The following is a 20,909-nucleotide window of genomic DNA, read 5'->3' as shown; positions in this document are numbered from 1 at the left end:
ATCAAATCAACTTGGAGTCTCCAAAGTTTCACGAGCAGATGAGCCTGATGCACTTTGTAGAAATAATGTGGACGGACTAACAATCCTTCTATAAGATATACTGAGGTCTTCCTGACTTTGAAGATACCATGTAAAATATAACAATTCACGAGACTTGTTTTTATCCCTTCCCCATTGATCTCTTTGATTTGTTAAAAAACACAAAAGTTAACTAAAATGAAACTTTAAAGCAGGAAGTTATGACGCTATAGAGGTGTCATCATCTAAAAAGAAATCACAAGTAATTTGACAGTAAAGAGGCAGCAATTTAAATATCTTTTCTCCCCCAGATTTGAAAGGACATGCTTTGTGTTTTGAACAATACCTGTTTTAACTCGTATTTTGAGCATTTGAAATTCCTGTTATCTCAAAATTTTGAAGTATGTGGGCATAATACAGGTTGGCACTCCCTAGTGATAAATCGTAGAATCTTACAGCACAGATGGGATGCAATTGAACCCATTACTTCTGGGCGAATTCTTTGGAAAAGCTGTTTTGATTAGTACTGCTCCCCGCCCCTTTCCCGATAGCTCCCTATTGTTTTCCTTTCCAAATCAATATCAGCTTTCCTTTTAAGAATTATTTTGAATCTATCTTAAGCATCCATTGAAGCAGTGTATTTCGGATCATGACTCAAATCAAAGCAAAATACTGCAGATGCTGAAAACTGCAATAAAAACAAAGTGCTAGAGAAAGTCAACAAGTCTGGCACCCTCTGTGGCGAGAGCAACAGAATTAATGTTTTGAGTCCAATATGACTCTTATTTGGAACAGTTCAGAAGAAGAGTCACACTGGACTCGAAATAACTGACCCAGTCTCTCTTCATACATCAGTCCTGTCATTCCAAGAATCAGTCTGATAAATCTTTGTTGCAATCCCCACATAGGGAGCCTGTGCATCCTTCCTGGGATAAGGAGTTCAAAACTGCACACAGTAATCCATGTGTGGTCTCACCAAGGCCCTGTACAACTGCAGTAAAACATCCGTGCTCCTGCATTCAAATCCGCTCACTATGAAGGCCAACATACCATTTACCTTCTTCACTGCCTGCTGCACCTGCAAGCTTACTTTCAGCGACTGGTGTGCAAGGATACCCAGATCTCATTGCACCTCCCCCATTCCCAATCTATTGCCATTCAAATAATAATTTGACTTCCCATTCTTGCTACCAAAGTGGATAACCTCAAATTTTCCCACTCTACACTTCATCTGCCATGTATTTTCCCACTCACTCAACTTGTCCAAACCACACTGAAGCATGTCTGCATCTTCCTCACAGCTCGCCTTCCATCCCAGCTTTGTGTTGTCTGTAAACTTGAAGATATTACATTTAATTCCCTCATCTAAAACATTAAGAAACATTGTGGATAGCTGATGACCTTGCACTCATCCTTGGGGTACCCCACTAGTCACTGCCTTCCACTTGGTAAAAGGCCCATTTATTCCTACTCATTGTTTCCTATCTGTCAACCAGTCCTCTACTGATGTCAGTACGTTACCCCAATCCCTGACATTTTAAATGTAAATGTTAATCTTTTTTGTAAGACCTTATGAAAAGCCTTCTGAAAGTCCAAGTAAAGCACATCCAGGGGCTCTTCCTCCTTAACTATAATAGTTAAATCCTTAAAAAATTCCAGTAGATTTGCCAAACATGATTTTGCATGGCCATATGGAGCATTGGACTGATGTCCAAGTGAATGTTTCTGCATACTTTTGCATCAACCAGTTTCTATTCCCATCTCAGTCCTGCTTCATGAAGTGGTAATCCTGACTCCAATTCCCACCTCTTCCAGATGAAAGTTCTTTTTAAGTGGGCTGACTTTCAGATGACTGAATGTGAAATTGTGAAATGCCCCAATTCAATGTCCCTGACTCTGAAAGAAAAATTCAGCTCATGGCTTAATGAGTAATCATATGTACTGATCACAACAATATTGTGATTCACCATAATGAATGCAAATATAACTCATGCTACAAAATTTTATGATGAGTTGTAAAGGTGGTAAAGCCATTTTAGTCACTTTTCCAACTTCAATTCATGGTTGATACATCTATGCAGCTGGTATAAAACTCAACAGTTGCTAATTATAATGAAAAACTGCAGGAAAAGGGTCTTCTAATTGGAGCAGACATGTTGCAGGTCCCAATCCCTCCAGCACCCTTATGAGCAGCAGGAACTCTGGGTACACTGCTTGACAGCCATGTTTCTTTCTAGGCCTGCTTCCATTTGGACAGAGTCAGAACAATGAAAATCTGACGTGTAGTCTTTAGTAACTATTTAGATCCCAAATCTACAAAATGTCTGACAACAAGATACAGAACTTTATTGGTCTCTAATTATGCATCTCATCCTTGATTATTCTTAATAGTATGACAGGTGCTCTTATGAATAACACACCCAAAAATGAGATACTTTCTATAAAACCACCAAATTCCAACCTGTTCACCATTGTCCCACTTTTTAGCGCTATTCTGCATCCATCTTGTCTCGCAATACATTGACAACTTTTAGTCCAGCAGACTGAAACTCCATATGCTGCAACTCAATCTTTACAGTCAGTCAAACTGTCCATTGCTAAATGATATCAAATTCCTCAAATTAACAATTTCATTATCTCTAGTTTTACAAAACTAAATTTAAAAGGAAAACAAAAAGCTCTGATCATAAGAGAATAAACCAGAACCAATTCCTATATTCCAATGCAGACAAACAGGAGGCTGGAAGAATACAGCAGGACAGGAAGCACGTGGAGGAAAGGAGAAGTCAATGTTTCGGGTATTACTCTTCTTCAGGACCATGTTCTCCTGTTTGGTTCAAGCCTTACTCTGAGACCCGAACACATACCTGACACAAAACTGTCCAGGATGACCTTTCAGTGCAGTAAAGAAAGATTATGAGACATTAAGCCAAGACCCTAATGACTCTCTCTACAGGATGCTAAAGACACTAGAGTATACGTTTTTAAAAAGACAGGGAAGCTCTGTCTTGTCCTGAACAATGTGTCTCCTTCAATCAACATATCTAAAACAGGTAAAATATAATATCTTTACAGTCCTAGAGGACTATAGGCTGCTCTCTCATACAGAGAGACAACTGGTGGTTGAGATTAAGAAGGTGGGACATTCATAGTAGCTTCAGCCAGAACAAGAATTGATCTCATGCTGTTGGCATCATCCTACATTGCAAACTGGCTGTCCAGCCAACTCAGCTAAAATTTTTATCAGTGTAAAGAAGAAGTGACATTTTAGTTCAGGCAATGCATGTTAGTTGTGAGGCCTTGTTTAGAATCTGTTTCTGTTTTGGTTTGGAGTCAGACTGGTTTTATTTCTAAAGTAGGAATTTATAAAATACTACATTGACTGACTATCTATAAATTGTGTGATTTTTGAACAAAATAGAATGTACTGGCAAATACAAATTCACCCCATAGATTCACGTATGTGTGTGTCTTTGTGTGTGTGTGTGTGTGTGTGCGCACATGTGCACGCGTGCGTGAGGGGAGAGAGAGTGAGAGTGTGTGTGTGTTTGGTTGTTTGTGTGTGTGAGGGAGCGAGAGAGAGTGTATGCATGTGTGCGTGGGGGGATTAAAGAGGGGAAAAGTGTGTGTGTGTGGGAGACAGAGAGTGTGTGCATATGTGTGTGGGGGGGTGAAAGAGAGAAAAAGTGTATATGTGTGGGAGACAGTGTGTGTGCGTGTGTGTGAGAGTCACACACACACACCCTCACTGTCCCACACATGTATACACACACATTCTCTCTCTCCCACACTCATACTTCTTTCTCTCTCTCTCACCCTGCCACCCCCATCCACCACTACCCCCCTCCCCCACCAACACACACACACACACACACACACAAACACACACGTGAATCTATGGGATGAATTTATATTTGCAGATACGTTCTATTTTGTTCAAAAAGCACAAATTTATAAACAGTCAGTCAATGTGGCACTTTATAAATTCCTACTTTAGAAATAAAACCAGTCCGACAGCAAACCAAAACAGAAACAGATTCTAAACAAGGCCTCACACCTAACATGCATTGTCTGACCTAAAATGTCACCTCTTCCTTCCACTGATAAAACTTCTAATTCTCTCAGGACAGCGACTTGAAAAGAATTCGGGGACTTACATATACATAGTAATCAATTAAAACCTTCTAACTGATTAAAGATTTAACAGCATCTCAGGTTTGTTTAATACATCCTCATCAGTGGCGTGACCCTTTGATCTTTTACTTATAAATTCTGTAGCTGATACTAACTTACTCTCTAACACCTGAAAAAGGAGTGAGGCTCCGAAAGTTTGTGTTTTCAAATAAACCTGTTGGATTATAACTTGATGTTGTGTGATTTCTGATCTATGGTTAATGCAATTGGTTCTTCAGTGCGAACATCCTGACTGTCAGGTAAGGCAACTAAATGTATCCAAACGATTTATGTGATAGGGAGAGCAAAATAAACACATTTGTCTCCTTAAGTAACTAAATTTACTTTTACATTAGCTTTTACAAGTAACTTTTTTACATTAACAACTCAGTCATGAATTTTCCATCAGCCAACTCATAATGATAGGTAATAGTGAAGGATTTAAACGTGACTATTCAGATCATTGTAGCCCCAACATGTGGATTTGTAGGAAAATTTAAGAAATCTTCTCACACACATCTACCAATATTAACAGTAGACATATCAACTGATGAAAAAGTATCTTTGAGATGGCTATAAAAATGATCCCCTTCACATTTTGGCAATAGAAAAGTATAGAAAAATAGAAATTTATGCATTTTAATTAAAATAATGAGTTTAATCTGCCATGTCCAAATTATGACAAATCATAATTTAAAAGTCTCAAATTTAAGAGCGTATGATGCAAACTAAATTAAATGATTGTAAATTAATTAAAGTCTTTCCCTGGCCTGTTGGAAATAAAGACTTCAATACAGTTCACAAAACAGATAAAAAATACAGTGAAAAATCTGCAGGATGACATTATATATTGGAAGTCAGTTAGCATAGCATGCAAAATAATAAATGAAACAGGAGGGTGTCAGAGAAGCAGAATATAAATTCTGTAAGGAAACATAGGGCTTTTCTTCCACTCCCTGAGCTAGTAAGAACAATGCTGAGTGTGATGACTTAACTGGGTGAGAGATTCTTAGATCGCAAGATCAAATTTCTTGCCGTCAGGTGGTGAGAAGCTGTTAACATTTCTGAGGAAGGGTCGCCGGACTCGAAACGTTAACTCTGTTTTCTCCTTCACAGATGCTACCAGACTTGCTGAGCTTTTCCAGCAACTTTGTTTTTGTTCCTGATTTACAGCATCTACAGTTCTTTTGGTTTTTAGCTATTAACATTTATTTGGATCTCATTAACTTCTTCTTCCTGATTAATTACTTTCCAATTGAGAATCTCAATGACTCGAAAATGCGACACTAATAAGTTGCCCAGGTATCTGTTGAGTTCTGTTCTCAGTGTTGATTCCGGGTGAATTCCCAGCTTTGTCAGCCATTTTCCTTTCCCTTTCTTGACATGGAACTGTTTTAACTGCTGTAGTGCCATGCACCGCATGCTGTATCCCCCACATTTTGAGTCACTAAAAGGATAATGTGTCGGATGAGGAAGTAATGCAGGAAAGGACCATCAATGAGAAGAACACAGGGCAACAGACTGGAGAGACCAAGCGCGCAGAAGCAACTGAATAGACAAATGTTTCCACAATTACTGAGGTGGTTGCAAGCTTTCCATTTGCAAATTCTAATAAAATTTGCATGTTTGGCATACAGCCTTCTGCTTTGTGACTTAGTCTCACTGGTTTCATTTGGTGTTGCTGGTTATTACTGTCGTCAATAAAGATTTTTTCATTTACTATGGGATGCGGGTGTCGCTCGCTGACCAGCATTTATTGCCTGTCCTTAGTTGTTTTTGAGAAGGTAGTGGTGAGCTGCCTTCTTGCATTGCTGCAGTCCATATGCTGTAGGTAGACCCACAAATGCCCTTAGGGAGGGAATTCCATGGATTTCTGGCCCAACAACAGTGAAGGAACAATGATAATTTTCCAAGTCAGGGTGGTGAATGGCTTGGAAGGGAACTTGCAGCTGGTGATGTTCCCATGTTTCTGCTGCCCATGTCCTTCTAGATGGAAGTGGTCATGGGTTTGGAAGGTATTGCCTGAGGATCTTTGTTGAATTTCCATAGTACATCTTGTAAGTAGTACACACTGCTGCCACTGAGCATCAATGGTGGAGGGAATGCATGCTTATGGATGTAGTGCCACATCCTTCTAGTAGTGTGGCAACCAGAATTGAACACAATATTCCAGATGTGGCCTAACTAAGGTTATATAAAGCTGCAACATTACCTGCCAATTTTTAAACTCAGTGCCCCGGCGGATGAAGGCAAGCATGCCATATGCCTCGTTGACTACCTTTTCCACCTGCGTTGCTACTTTCAGTGACCTGTGTATCTGCACACCCAGATCCCTCTGCCTATCAGCACTCTTAAGGGCACTGCCATTTACTATAAATTTTCCATCTGGACTAGACCTTCCAAAATGTATCACCTCACATTTTACCGGATTAAACTCCATCTGCCATCTCTCTCCTCAACTCACCAACCGATCTATATCCTTCTGTATCCTCTGATGGTCCTCATCGCTATCCGCAATTCCACCAACCTTTGTGTCATCGGCAAACTTACTAATCAGACCAGTTACATTTTCCTCCAAATCATTAATATATATTACAAGTAGCAAAGGTCCCAACACTGTTCCCTGAGGAATGCCACTAGTCACAGTCCTCCATTCAGAAATGCACCCTTCCACTGCTACCCTCTGTCTTCTATTGCCGAGCCAGTTTTTTATCCATCCTGCAAGCTCACCGCTGACCCCAGGCGACTTTACCTTCTGTACCGTGAGGGACCTTTTGAAAGGTTTTACTGAAGTCCATGTGGTCAACATCCGCTGCCCTACCCTCATTGATCATCTTCGTCACTTCCTCAAAAAACTCAGCCAAGTTAGTGAGACACAGCCTCCCCTTCACCATAGATAACAAGGTGTAGAGCTGGATGAACACAGCAGGCCAAGCAGCATCAGAGGAGCAGGAAGGCTGACGTTTCGGGCCTAGACCCTTCTTCAGAAATGGGGGAGGGGAAGGGGGTTCTGAAATAAATAGGGAGAGAGGGGGAGGCAGATAGAAGATGGATAGAGGAGAAGATAGGTGGAGAGGAGACAGACAGGTCAAAGACGCGGGGATGGAGCCAGTAAAGGTGAGTGTAGGTGGGGAGTTAGGGAGGATTCCCTCCCCCATTTCTGAAGAAGAGTCTAGGCCCGAAACGTCAGCCTTCCTGCACCTCTGATGCGGCTTGGCCTGCTGTGTTCATCCAGCTCTACACCTTGTTATCTCAGATTCTCCAGTATCTGCAGTTCCTACTATCTCCCCTTCACCACATCACCTCTCGTTAATACGCCCACTTATTTCCAAGTGGGAATAAATCCTGTCTTGAAGAATCCTCTCCAATAATTTCCCGACCACTGACATAAGGCTCACTGTCCTGTAATTAGCTGGATTATCCCTGCCACCCTTCTTAAACAAAGGAACAACGTTGGCAATTCTCCAATCCTCTGGGACCTGCCCTGTAGTCAGTGAGGATACAAAGATTTCTCAAAAAGGCCCCAGCAATTTCCTCCTTTGCCTCTCTCAGTATTCTGTGGTATATCCCATCAGGCCCTGGGGATTTGTCTACCTTAATGTTTTTCAAGACCCCCAATAGCTCCTCCCTTTTGATCTCAACATAACCCAAACAATCTACACACCCTTCCCCAGACTCATCATCCACCAAATCCTTCTCTATGGTGAATACTGATGCAAAGTACTCATTTAATACCTTGCCCATTTCCTCTGGCTCCACACATAAATTCCCTTCCCTGTCCTCGAGTGGACCAACTCTTTCCCTGGCTACCCTCTTGCTCTTTATATATGTATAAAAAGCCTTGGGATTTTCCTTAATCCTGTTGGCCAATGACTTTTCATGACCCCTTTAAGCCCTCCTGACTCCTTGCTGAAGTTCCTTTTGACTTTCCTTGTATTCCACCCTTGCATCATGTGTTCCCAGCCTCCTAGCCTTGATAAATGCTTCCTTTTTCTTTTTGACTAGGCTCACAATATCTCTCATTATCCAAGGTTCCCTAAACTTGACATACTTATCCTTCATCCTCCTTACAGGAATGTGCCGGTCCTGAGTTCCCAGCAACTTACATTTGAAAGCTTCCCATATACCAGATATTGATTTGCCATTAAACATCTGCCTCCAATCTATATTGTTCAATTCCGGCCTAATATTGTTGTAATTAGCCTTCCTCCAATTTAGCACTTTGACCTGACAACTACACTTATCTTTATCCATCAGTACCACTGTTCCCAAGCTGCTCCCCTCCTGAGACGTCGACCACCTAGCCAGGCTCATTCCCCAATACTAGGTCCAGTGTGGCCCCTTTCCTAGTTGGACTATCTATATACTGTTTCAAGAAGCCCTCCTGGATGCTCCTTACAAACTCTGCCCCATCCGCACTCCAGGCACTATGTGAGTCCCAGTAAAATCTGAGAAATTTAAGTTACCCACGACAACAATCCTGTTACTTTTACATCTTTCCAAAATCTGCCTACATATCTGTTCTTCTATCTCTCGCTGGCTGTTGGGAGGCCTATCATAAACCCCAAACATTGTTCCTGAGCTCTATTCATTTTGCCTCGCCGTATGAGCCATCCGAGGTGTCCATTTCACAGTACAGCTGTGATATTTTCCTTAACAAGTAGTGCAACTCCCCCACCCCATTTTTTGTCCCCCTGCATCCTGCCTGAAACATCTGTATCCTGGAAGGTTAAGATGACAATCCTGTCCCTCCATTAACCAAGTCTCTGTAATAGCAACAACATCATAGTTCCAAGTACTAATCCAAGCTCTAAGTTTCTCTGCCATACCTGTTATACTTCTTGCAATGTCCTTTGTGATGTTAAGCTCCGTGAGTGTTGTTGGAGCTTCACCCATCCAGGCAAGTGAGGAGTATTCAATCACCCTTCTGACTAGTGCTTTGTAGATGGTGCACAGGCTTTGATGAGTCAGGAGATGAGTTACTCTGAACTTCAATCCTCTTGCAAAGAATGCCAATATACGATTTGCCCTCCCAACTGCTTGCTGCAACTGTCTGTCTACTTTCATTGGCTGGTGTATAAAGACACCCAAATCCCTTTGTGCATCCACACTTCCCAGTATATCACCATTCAAATAATACTCTTCCTTTCTGTTTCTCACATTAAAGTGTATAACTCCATATTTAGCTACATTTAGCTACATCTTCCATGTGCTTGTTTACTCACTCAACATGTCTAAATCACCCTGACATCTCCTTGCATTCTTTTCACAACTCACAATTCCACCTGGCTTTGTGTTGTCAGCATATTTGGAAATGTGGTATTTTGTTCCCTCATCCGGGGCCACTCAAGCATTGATCCTTGTCATTGCCTGTCAATCAGTAAAAGATTCATTTACTCTCATTCTGTTTCCTGTCTTCAGCCAATTCTTGATCTACACCAATACATTACCCTCTATTCTCATGTGCTTTAAATTAGCCCACTTTTGTGAAGACAGCACTGAAGTACATGTTCAATTCTTCTGCCACTTCTTTGCTGCCTATTGTAATTTCCCTGGCTTCTGACTATGAAGAATTTACATTTTTCTTTACTAATCATCTTCTCCAGATATTTATATAAACTTCTACAATCAGTTTCTATGTTTCCTGCAATTTTACTTTCATATTCTATTATTCCACTCTTACTCAAACTTTTTGTCCACTTTTGCTGAATTCTAAAATGCTCCCAAATCCTCTTGCTCCTTTTTCTGGCAATTTTATATGTCTCCACTTTGGATATAATACTGTCCCTAATTTCTTTCATAAGCCAAGGTCGGGCCACCTTTTCTCTTTTGGTTTTTGCACCAGATAGGAAGGAATAATTACTGTAATTTCTGAAACCATCCTTTAAATATGAACCAGTGCCTATCCACTGTCAACTCCTCGAGTAAGGATCCTCGATCCTTCCTTACCAAATCATGCCTGACACCTTCATTGTCCTCTTTATTTAGAGTTAGGACTCCAGTTTTGAATTTAACTACTTCACTCTTACATCTTAATCAAGAATTTGATTATATTATGGTCTCTCTTCCCTAAAGGACCTTGCACAAGAAGATTGTTAATTAATCCTTTCTCATTGAACAATACCCAGTCTAGAAAAACCTGTTCTCTCATTGGTTCATCAATGTATTGGTCGAAAATAAAATCGCATACATATTCCAGAAAATCCTCCTCTATGAAACCATTACCAGTTTGGTTTGTCCAATCTATACCTAAATTAAAATCACAGTTGTTCTCTTAATGCATGCATCTCTGATATTTTGTTCAATGCCATCCTTTTCATCTCTAATACTGTTTGGGGGTCTATAGACAACTTTCAATAACAGTTACCACCCCTTGGTGTTTCTTATCTCTCCACATACAGATTTAACATCACAATTTTCCAAGCTAATATTCTTTCTCACTGTTACTTTGACTTCATCTTTTACTAATAATGCTACCCCACCGACATTCCTGTTTATCTGTCCTTCCAAAATAATGAATACCCTGGATATTCAGTTCCCATCCTTGAGCACCATGCAGCCATGTATCTGTGATTGCAATTTTATCGTAACCATTTAAATCTACTTGCACTGCAAATTCATCTACCTTATTGTGCATAAAAACCAAAAGGACTGCGGAAGCTGTAAATCAAGAACAAAAACAAAGTTGCTGGAAAAGCTCAGCAGGTCTGGCAGCATCTGTGAAGGAGAAAACAGAGTTAATGCCTCAGGTCCAGTGACCCTTCCTCAGAGGGTTCTGAAGGGTCACCGGACCCGAAATGTTAACTCTGTTTTCTCCTTCACAGATGCTGCCAGTCCTGCTGAGCTTTTCTAGCAACTTTGTTTTTGTACCTTATTGTAAATGCTTGACACATTAAGACACAAAGCCTTTGAACGTTTTTTTTAACCTTGTTAGGTATCTCAGTTTTATTTTTCACTGTGGCTTCATTTTTTTTGCCTTCCACTTTTTCTTCTTACCTTTCTGTCTTTTGTTTCCATTTTTGTTTGTCCTTCCTCCATCTCACTGCTCATGTTCCCATCCGCAAGCTGTTCTAGTTTAAAGCCTCCCCATTAGTGCTGGCAAACTCCCCTTCAACATTGAGTTAATTCTTTAGCAAATACTTTAACACTCACCCCAGTATCAAATTTAAAATTAATTGGATGACCATTAGCCTGTATATTCTGTGCAATATCTGGTTCAGATGAGTCACTTATTACTACTAAGCTATGTTCATTTGTATCTTCCAAGATGCCCTATCATCTATATATTCTAATGAAGGTGTGTCTGGGTATTCTGAGTTTTCTTCCAATGTTTCTTGTTGTGAGGTGTCAAACTCTTTATACACATTCGCATTATGAATTCTTTAGAGCAACCGTTGTTTTGGGTTCTTGTATATTCTATAGAAATGTCCTACTTTCTCATAAGAGTTGCATTGACATGATAAGGCTTGATATTACTTCTTCTTATGTGTTTTTTTAACTGCACATCTGGACCAGTGAGTTCAATTGACAAAGGATTTAAATAGTGGAAGAACTTCTAGAATAAAAATACAGAAGTACAATAATGAATAGTTAGAGTGGATTTCAACAGGGAAGATCTTGCTTGACTAAACTTGAGGAGTCAGGAAGTGAATGATTTGCTGCAGAGTTCTCAGTCATTGACTTTGTTAACAATAACAACAACAGAAATTTATATTCAGATTCAGTTATACTGATCGTTTTGAGAAGTAACAGAGAAAGTGATCAATGATAGTACAGTAAATGGAATTGATCTGGATTGTTCAAAAGCCTTCAGTAAGATACCCACACCAGATTAATGAATAAAGGGACAAGTGGCAAAATTGATTGCTAGCTAACTTCAAGACCACAAACAGAGAGTAGGATCAGATGCACTGTTGAGGTCAAGCAGAGTTAGATAATGGGGTTGTAAGAGATTTTGTGTAAGTGAAACTGAAGTGGATTTGGTAGTGCGAAGTGACAGTTAGCTACAATCACCTTGGTACAACTGAGGAAGTGTTGGTGTCAAGTGTAGGTTGGGAGTTGATTCAACATTCTAGTTACAGTGAGCAATAAACTGATTTGCTGAGCTGGGTGGGGCAAACAGAAGGAATGACAGAAACCAAGTGAGTTGGGTTTTGAGATAACAAGTGTAGAGCTGGATGAACACAACAGGCCAGGCAGCATCAGAGGAGCAGGAAAGCTGATGTTTCGGGTTTGGATCCTTCTTCAGAAAATTTTCTGAAGAAGAATCCAGACCCGAAACATTAGCTTTCCTGCTCCTCTGATGCTGCTTGGCCTGCTGTGCTCATCCAGCTCTACACCTTGTTATTTCAGATTCTCCAGCATCGACAGTTCCTACTATCTCTGAGTTGGGTTTTGATCCCATTTATGTTGAGTGCTCAGCAGGGTAGAATGTGACTTTCTGAGCCACTCCTGGTGTTTCTAATTTCTGAGGAAGAAGTGATAAGATATTTGTCTAATTGAGGTATTTCATCTCTGTTGGAAAGGAGAGAGAAGGTATTGACAGTAAGGAGTATTTTGGGTGTGGTCCCATTCTGGAATTTCTGTAGGTTTGGAGGATTAGATTTTGCATCAAGTTTTCAAATGCTTTCTTATGGGACATGTATTATTCATTTGTATCAGAATTTATGGTTCTAGCAGGAGCTGAGTAGATTCCTGCTTTAACTTTTACACTCTTGCTGGTAGTTGGGATTAAAAAGCAGTTGCTAACACTTTTGTTTTGGGTTTGGGCAGTTAATTGGTCAGTAATGTTGGTGAGTGTTTGGCCAGCTGCCTTATGTGCTCATTGGATGTGTGGGGGGTGGATGATGGATTCTCTTCAGCAAAGCAAGTTTCCAAGAATCAATTTACTGAAACTTGCATACTGAACAGCAACGGCATTGTTCCCATTTCATTGATTGAGGCAGTGGAATTTCTGTGTCAATTCCCACTGTATAACTTTAAAGGAATGTTGCAACAGCTTTCCATATGGCAGGAACTTTTGCAGTCAGTTGTGTTCGATAATAAATCTAGAATTGCCTGTTTCTCTGGATTTTGCAGTGTTTTAACTCTGACATCCAGACAGAAAAGTCCTGTTATAATGCATTAAACTTGGAAAAGCAAGTTCTAGACCTCCATTTTGATGTATGCAAGACAACTCAAAACTCCTTTGCCAGTTTTGCTGATCTTTCCTTCTGAGATAAGAGCCATCTTGAAGAATTGTCTCTTATGAAGCATTGTCATCAAGACTTATGATTTTGTTTTGCAGACTAACAGTAATAAATTAGAACATTCTTGTAAAGACATCTCAGACAGTCAATCATGATGTTTCTTGTGCTACTCCTGTATCCTAACTAATTGTATTTTGGAGATTTAAAAATATATTCTTGCATTTTTTTCACAGGACATGGGTGTCACTGATTAGGATAGCATTTATTGTCTGTCATTATTTGCCATAGTTAAAGTGGTGATAAGCACCTTCTTGAACTGCTGTAGTCCATGGTGCAGATGCACCCACAATGCTGGCTAGGAGGGTGTTGCAGGATTTTGACCCAGAGACAGCAAAGTCATGTAGTTCTGAGCCAGGATGATGCATGACCTGGAGGAGAAATAGTAGATGTGCATCTGCTGCCCTTGTCTTTCGAGGTGGTGGAAGCTGCTAATGTGGAAGGAGCTGGTAAAAGGGTCTTGATGAGCTACTGCAATGTACCTTGTGGATGGCACACACTACTGCCACAGTGCACTGGCAGTGGAGAGAGTGAATGTCGAAGTCAGTGAATGGAGTGGCGATCAAGCTGGGCTGCTTTCTCCTCAATTATTTCAAGCTTCTTGATTGTTATTGAAACTGCATCCATCAAGAGAAGGATAGGGTAATCCAGCACACTTGATGGTGCATAGGCATTGAGGAGTCAGGAGGTGAATTATTTGCCACTGAGTTTTCAGCCACGGACTTTTGTTAACAGTAACAACAACGACACAAAGTTATATTCGGATAGAATTTTTAATGTAGTCAAATAGCTCCAGTTGCTTCACAAGAGTGTTATAAAACAAAGCGTGAGATTGGCTCACATGAGGGGAATATTAATCCAGAGGACCAAAAGCTTAGTAAAGTAGGTAGGTTTTAAGGAGAGTCTTAAGGAAGGAATTAAGGTAGAGGTGGAATGGTGTAGGAAGGATATTCCAGACTTTGGGGCCTAGCAACTGAAGGCAGGACCTCTAAAAGTGGAATAAATAAAACTGGAATGCAGATATCTTAGGTGACTGAGTGACTGAAGGAGATTACAAAGTTTGAAAGGGATAAGAAAATGGAAGGATTTGAAACCAAGGATGAGACTTTTACAATCAATATCTGGGTCTTAAAAAGGAGCAGCTGCTGAGGTAGCAGATGCATTGGTTTTGATTACCCAAAATTCTCTAGATTCTCACATCAGATTAGAAAATAACAGATGTGCCTTCTCTACCCAATGCAGGAGGAACACAGAAAGGAGACAACTATCTTAGCGTCTGTCATAGGGAAATGCTGGATTGCCCAAATTTAGGAGGTTATAGTAGGTCACTTAAAAATTTCAACTCAACCAGGCAGAGTAAAAATGGTGTTTGAAAGAGAAATCATGCTTGACTAATTAGTTGGAAGAAAGACAAGCAATGTGAATAAAGGAGGACCAGTGGATCTGCTACACTTAGCCTTCCAGAAGGCATTTAAAAAGGTGTCTCATCAAAGGTTGAAATACAAAATAAGAGCTCACAGTATAAGGGTTAACATAATCGTATAGTTAGATGATAGGTTAGCTAACCGGGAAACAGAGAATAGGCACAGTTGGGCCATTTTGATTTCTTAGGCTGTGTCAAGCAGATTGCTGCAAGAAAGAGTGCAGGATCCTCTACTATTTAGACAGAATCATACAATTATCATGATGCACAATACGCCACACAGTCTATTATGTCTGCATTGGCTTAGAACATTTTGACTTACAGCCAAGGTCTTGCCATTTCCCCATAATCCTGCACTTGATTGCTATGTAAATAATTATTCAATGCCCTCATGGGTTTTCAATTGAATCTGCCTCCACTGGACATCTTGGCAGGATATTCTAAGACTGAACCACTTGCGTCTGAAAAGGTATTTCCTCACCTCACATTTGACCTTTAGCAAAACATTTTAAAACTATCCATGCTGGTTCTCGATCTTTTTATAATCAGGAACAGTTTCATCTTATCTACTCTGTCCAGACTCCTCATGATTTTAAAAATTTCCGTTAAATTTCTCAGCCTTTTCTTCTCCAAGAGCTATAGTCCCAACTTCTCCGATCTATCCTCATAGCTAAAGTGTGTCATTCCTAGAACCAATTTTATAAACATCTTTTGTACTCACTCCAATATCCTTCCTAAAACATGATGCCCAGAACTGTAAACAATAGTCCATCTGAGGTCTAACCATTGTGCAATATAAATTAAACATAACGTCCACGCTCTTGTACTCAATGCCTCTATTAGTAAAGCCGAGAATATCGTATGCATTAGTAACAACTCCACCTACCTGTTTTACCACATTTAATGACTTATGTACATATACATACAGGTCTGTCTGCTCCTGCACACCCTTTAGCATCGTACCCTTTATTTTGTACTGTCTCTCCATGTGCTAACTCTCAAAGTATATCTCACAATTCTTCACATTGAACTTCATCTGCTAACCCAGCTGCCCGTTTCATCAACTTGTCAATGTTTTCTGGTGTTCTACATGGTACTCCTCTGAGTTTGCACTGTTCCCAAGAGTTCTATCATCCGCAGTAACTGTTCTTCCAAGTTTGTGTCGTTCACATTGATTTTACATCAATGGCCTGGACAAAAGGACAAATTGTATGGTTGCCAAATTTGCTGGTGACATAAAGAGAGGCAGGAAAAATACATACCACCTTAGCCACCTGCCACTCTACTCCCTTGCTCACTTCATCCCCTGTCTCTATTCACTTACCTCATTTATCCGCAGTCAATCTTGAGAAATCATCAAAAAACATTGAATGCTAAATTAAATAAGAAAAACTAACTACACTTAAAATGATGAAATAATAATTAAGTCAAATCATTGAAAGAAATTTAAAAATTATTACATTTACACTTAATGAATATACATAAGGCTAAATGTTTAACTGGCATAGAAAGAAAATGAAAAAGGTATTTATTACCTTTAGAAGTTTTAGTAAACATGCCTCTCAATGTATGTCTCAATAGTATTTACTTCTGCGCTTCGGGGACATTTCCACGTCCTCTGCCATCATGGGATGTTCCAACAACTCCTCCCTTATGCTGCATCAAGGGCTAGACAACAGACTTTGATGGAGGGATCCATCACAGAAATATAACTGGGCATTTTTGATTTTTTTTTTGAAGGTTTGTTGCTAGGATTTGTGCATATGTTTTCTATATGGCAAGCTTGGGATTGCCAAGGCAATAATGGTGTGGGTTGTGTGTTACATGTTGGGGGGTGTGTTCGTTGGTGTCAAACCAAGGGTATGCATTTTTAATTGTTTGCAGCTTTCTGGCAGACAAGTAAATGTTAGAGATTTAATTTTAGTTAAATTCTTGTTGACAGAATTTCCACCTGTCCTGACTGTGAGATTGTGGATAAATCCACTGCAAAGAGGCCATGAGCTGACAGCAATACAACTTAGACAACGTTCAGCTTTGGTCTGAAAGGTGACATTTGTGCAAGTGCCAGACAATGACCACCTCCAAAAAGAGAGAATCTAACCATTTCCTTTAACATTCACCAGCATCATAATTGTGAGATTCTCTAATCTTCTAACATCCCCGGGCGGAGTTACCACTGACAAGAAATATAATTGGACCAGGCATATAAATATGTGTGTGCTGTAGTAACTCACCGTGTCTGTGAGACCATAAGACATAGAAGCAGAAGCATTGAGACAATGGCTGATCTGATAATCCTGTGCCTTTTCTCATCAACGCTTGATTCTCTGATTAAAAATCTGTCTATCTCAGCCTTTAATATATTTAATAACCCAGCTTCTGAGGTAATGAATTCCACAGATTCGCTACCCTCTGAGAGGAAAAAATTCTCTTATCTCTGTCTTAAATGGGCGACCCCTTTCTCTGACATTATGTTCTCTGGTCTTGGACTCTCCTACAGGGGGAAACAATCTTTCCACATCTACCTTGTCAAGTCTCTAAGAACATTCTATATTTCAATAAGATTGTCTGTCTTTCTTCTAAACGCCAATACATACAGGCCCAACCGACTCAACCACTCCTTATAAGTCAGACCCCCATTCCAGTGAACCTTCTCTAGACTGCTTCCAACATCAGTTTATCTTTCATAAGTACTGTGGATATTGTTAATCAGGCACAAAAACAGAAGTTGCTGGAAAAGCTCAGCAGGTCTGGCAGCATCTGTGAAGAAAAAATCAGAGTTAATGTTTCGGGTCTAGTGGCCTTTCCTGAGAAGGTTCTGAGGAAGGATCACCAGACTTGAAATGTTAACTGTGACTTTTTCTTCACAGATGCTGCCAGACCTGCTGAGCTTTTCCAGCCACTTCTCTTTTTGTATCAGTTTATCTTTCCTTAGATGTGGGAGTAAAACTGTTCACTGTTCCAGCTATGGTCTAATATACAGTTTAGTTTTATCAAAACTTACCTATTTTTATACTCCAATCCTTTTGAAATAAAGGCCAACATTTGGTTTCCCTACTACCTGCTGATGATGGATGCTAACTTGTTGTGATTTACACACACTAATGCGTCTGTGCCCAAGCTTTCTGCTGTCCTTCTCCAATTTACAAAAAAAAAATCATTCACAGGATGCAGATTTCTGACTGGGTCTAGCACTTACAATAGCCAAGTTTGTGGATGACATAAAAATAGATGGGAAGGCAAGTGGTGAGAGAAACAAAAAGAGTCTGTAGAGGGATATGGACAGGTTAAATGAGTGGGGAAAAACCTGGCAGATGGAATATAGTGTGGGAAAATGTGAGGTTATCCACTTTGGTAGGAAAAATAGAAGAACTGTATATTATTTACATTTATTGGGGAGGTAGTCAAGTTGTAGTAATGTCAGTAGACTAGCAACTTAAAGGCCTAGGCTAATGCTCTGTGGACATAGGGTTGAATCCCACAATGGTAGATGGTGAAATTTGATTTGAATAAAATTTGGAATATAAAGCTAATATAATGGAAACCATATAAATATCAATTGTCACAGTCTGATTCACTAAGGCCCTTTAGGGAAGGAAATCCGCCGTCCTTACCTGGTCTCTGCTGACACATGACTCCAGACCCACTGCAGTGTGGTCAACTCTTATCTGCTCCCTGGGCAATAAGTGCTAGACCCAGACAGAAATCTGCATCCTGTGAATGATTTTTTTTTTGTAAATTGGAGAAGGACAGCAGAAAGCTTGGGCACAGATGCATTAGTGTGTGTAAATCACAACAAGTTAGCATCCATCATCAGCAGGTAGTAGGGAAACCAAATGTTGGCCTTTATTTCAAAAGGATTGGAGTATAAAAATAGGTAAGTTTTGATAAAACTAAACTGTATATTAGACTATAGCTGGAACAGTGAACAGTTTTACTGAAGAAGTGTCTAGACTCGAAACATCAGCTTTCCTGCTCCTCTGATGCTGCTTGGCCTGCTGTGTTCATCCAGCTCTACACCTTGTTATCTCAGATTCTCCAGCATCTGCAGTTCCTACTATCTCTTGGCTATTGTAGATTCACTTTCTTTACATCCATTGATTCAAATTTATCTATCCTGCTTGTTACCTCCTCAAACAATTCTAGTAAATTTGTCAGGCACGATTTACCTTTCATGAAACCAGGCTGACTCTGCTTGATGTTATTTCTAAATGCTCTGACATTAAATTGTGTTTTAATAGACCCATTAATGGACGATAAGCTAACTATGGTTACTTGGTTTTTATCTCCTTTAATATTTAAATAATGGTGTAACATTGGAAATTTTCCAGTACCCTGGGACTTTTCCAGAATCTAAGGATTCTTGAAAGTTATTACCAGTGCATCCATTATCTCTGTAGCTACATCTTTCTGTAGCTCATCCTAGGATGCATCCTAACAGGTTCAAAGGAATTGAAGTAATGTTGACTTTCCTGGACAAGTACAGCTCCAACACTCAAGAAGCTTGACATCATCCAGGACAAAGCAGTCAATTGATTAACATCATTCATTATTTTAAACATTCTTTTCTTTCACCATAAAAGCACAGTCTCAGCAGTGTGTACCATCCACATGATGCATTGCAGTAACTCACCGAGGCTCCTTTGACAGAACCTTTCAAACCCATAATTTCTAATACTAGAAAGAGAAGGGCAGATGGTACATGAGAACACAACTACTTGCAACTTCCCCTCTAAGTTAAGCAATATCCTGGCCTTCATGCAGCATTCACTATTGCTGGGTCAAAATCCTAGAACTCCCCTCCAAATACACTTTTGGTGTATCTACATTACAAGGACTACTGCAGTTCAAGAAAGCACCTAACCATCTTCTCAATAGCAAATTGTGATGGACAATAAATGCTGGATATTCCTTCCCACTGGGCTGATTTGATGGAAAATTTACAATTTTCCCCTTACATTGCACTGTAACTGTTCAGCATTTCTGGGATTTTATGATCACATATTTAGTAAATGCCCGCTTTGAGATTGTGCCTTCACCAATGAAATTCAGAGCCCATCATTTCCAGATATACAAGAATGGGTGAGTGATTGGATAATTTTAACTGGCCACCTTCCCAGTTCCTGGTTAAAAAAAAGCCATGTTGAAATTGCCCCTTAAGTTCTTTTAGATGTAAATGTACGAAGGGAAATTGGAAGCACAGTCTACTCTACTTCACTCACTTAGCTGTATAAGCATTGGCAACAACCTAGAGCCAGCAGAGAGGAGGATAATGAAAGGAAATTTCATTGGATAAATTGTCAACTTTTGGTATTGCACAGTACAACAAATTCATTCTTTTGAATCTGGTGTACAGATTGAATGATGCAGTATAGTCCTTAACCTGTGGAAGGCTGACAGTCTAGTGCTGGTTTCCAGAAAGCTACAGAAAGTTTAGAAGGGGCCCTCGTGCATGTCTCAAGACACTGCAAGATTACAGAGGGAACAGCAAGCTTGAGGATATGAGCGGCACCATAAACAGTATCAAATGGTTCACCAGGATCTCCAAGTCTCAGGTGTAGAATTAGGGCATTATTTTCCCCTTGTCCAACATCTCTGGAGCAACTGTCCACTACTGAGCAGGGCAGCTTTGGAAGCTAGCATTCTTCTGGGTGCGTAGCACATTATTAAAGATGGCACCTGTGCTTAGGGTATTAGAGTTCTGAGGAATAGCCATTGGGTGGTGAGTTGTACTGGGAATGGCAGATGGCAGAATGGGACTAGAGTCAGTGGGAGCGGTGCCATAGGGGCCTGTAGTCAGTTTCATAAAGCGGCAATAAGAAAACTCACCCGGCATCGCAGAGAGCAACCCTCTGTGAAACTCAATGAAACTGACGCTTAGCCAAACAAACAGAGAATGCAGCAGAGATAGTAGGAACTGCAGATGCTGGAGAATCCGAGACAACAAGGTGCAGGGCTGGATGAACACAGCAGGCCAAGCAGCATCATAGGAGCAGAGAGGCTGACGTTTCGGGCCTAGACCCTTCATCAGAAAAGGGAGAGGGGAAGGG

The sequence above is a fragment of the Rhincodon typus genome, chromosome 7 (genome assembly GCF_021869965.1).
Source record: "Rhincodon typus isolate 14 chromosome 7, sRhiTyp1.1, whole genome shotgun sequence".
Lineage (NCBI taxonomy): Eukaryota > Metazoa > Chordata > Chondrichthyes > Orectolobiformes > Rhincodontidae > Rhincodon > Rhincodon typus.
This window is presented reverse-complemented; position numbering follows the sequence as displayed.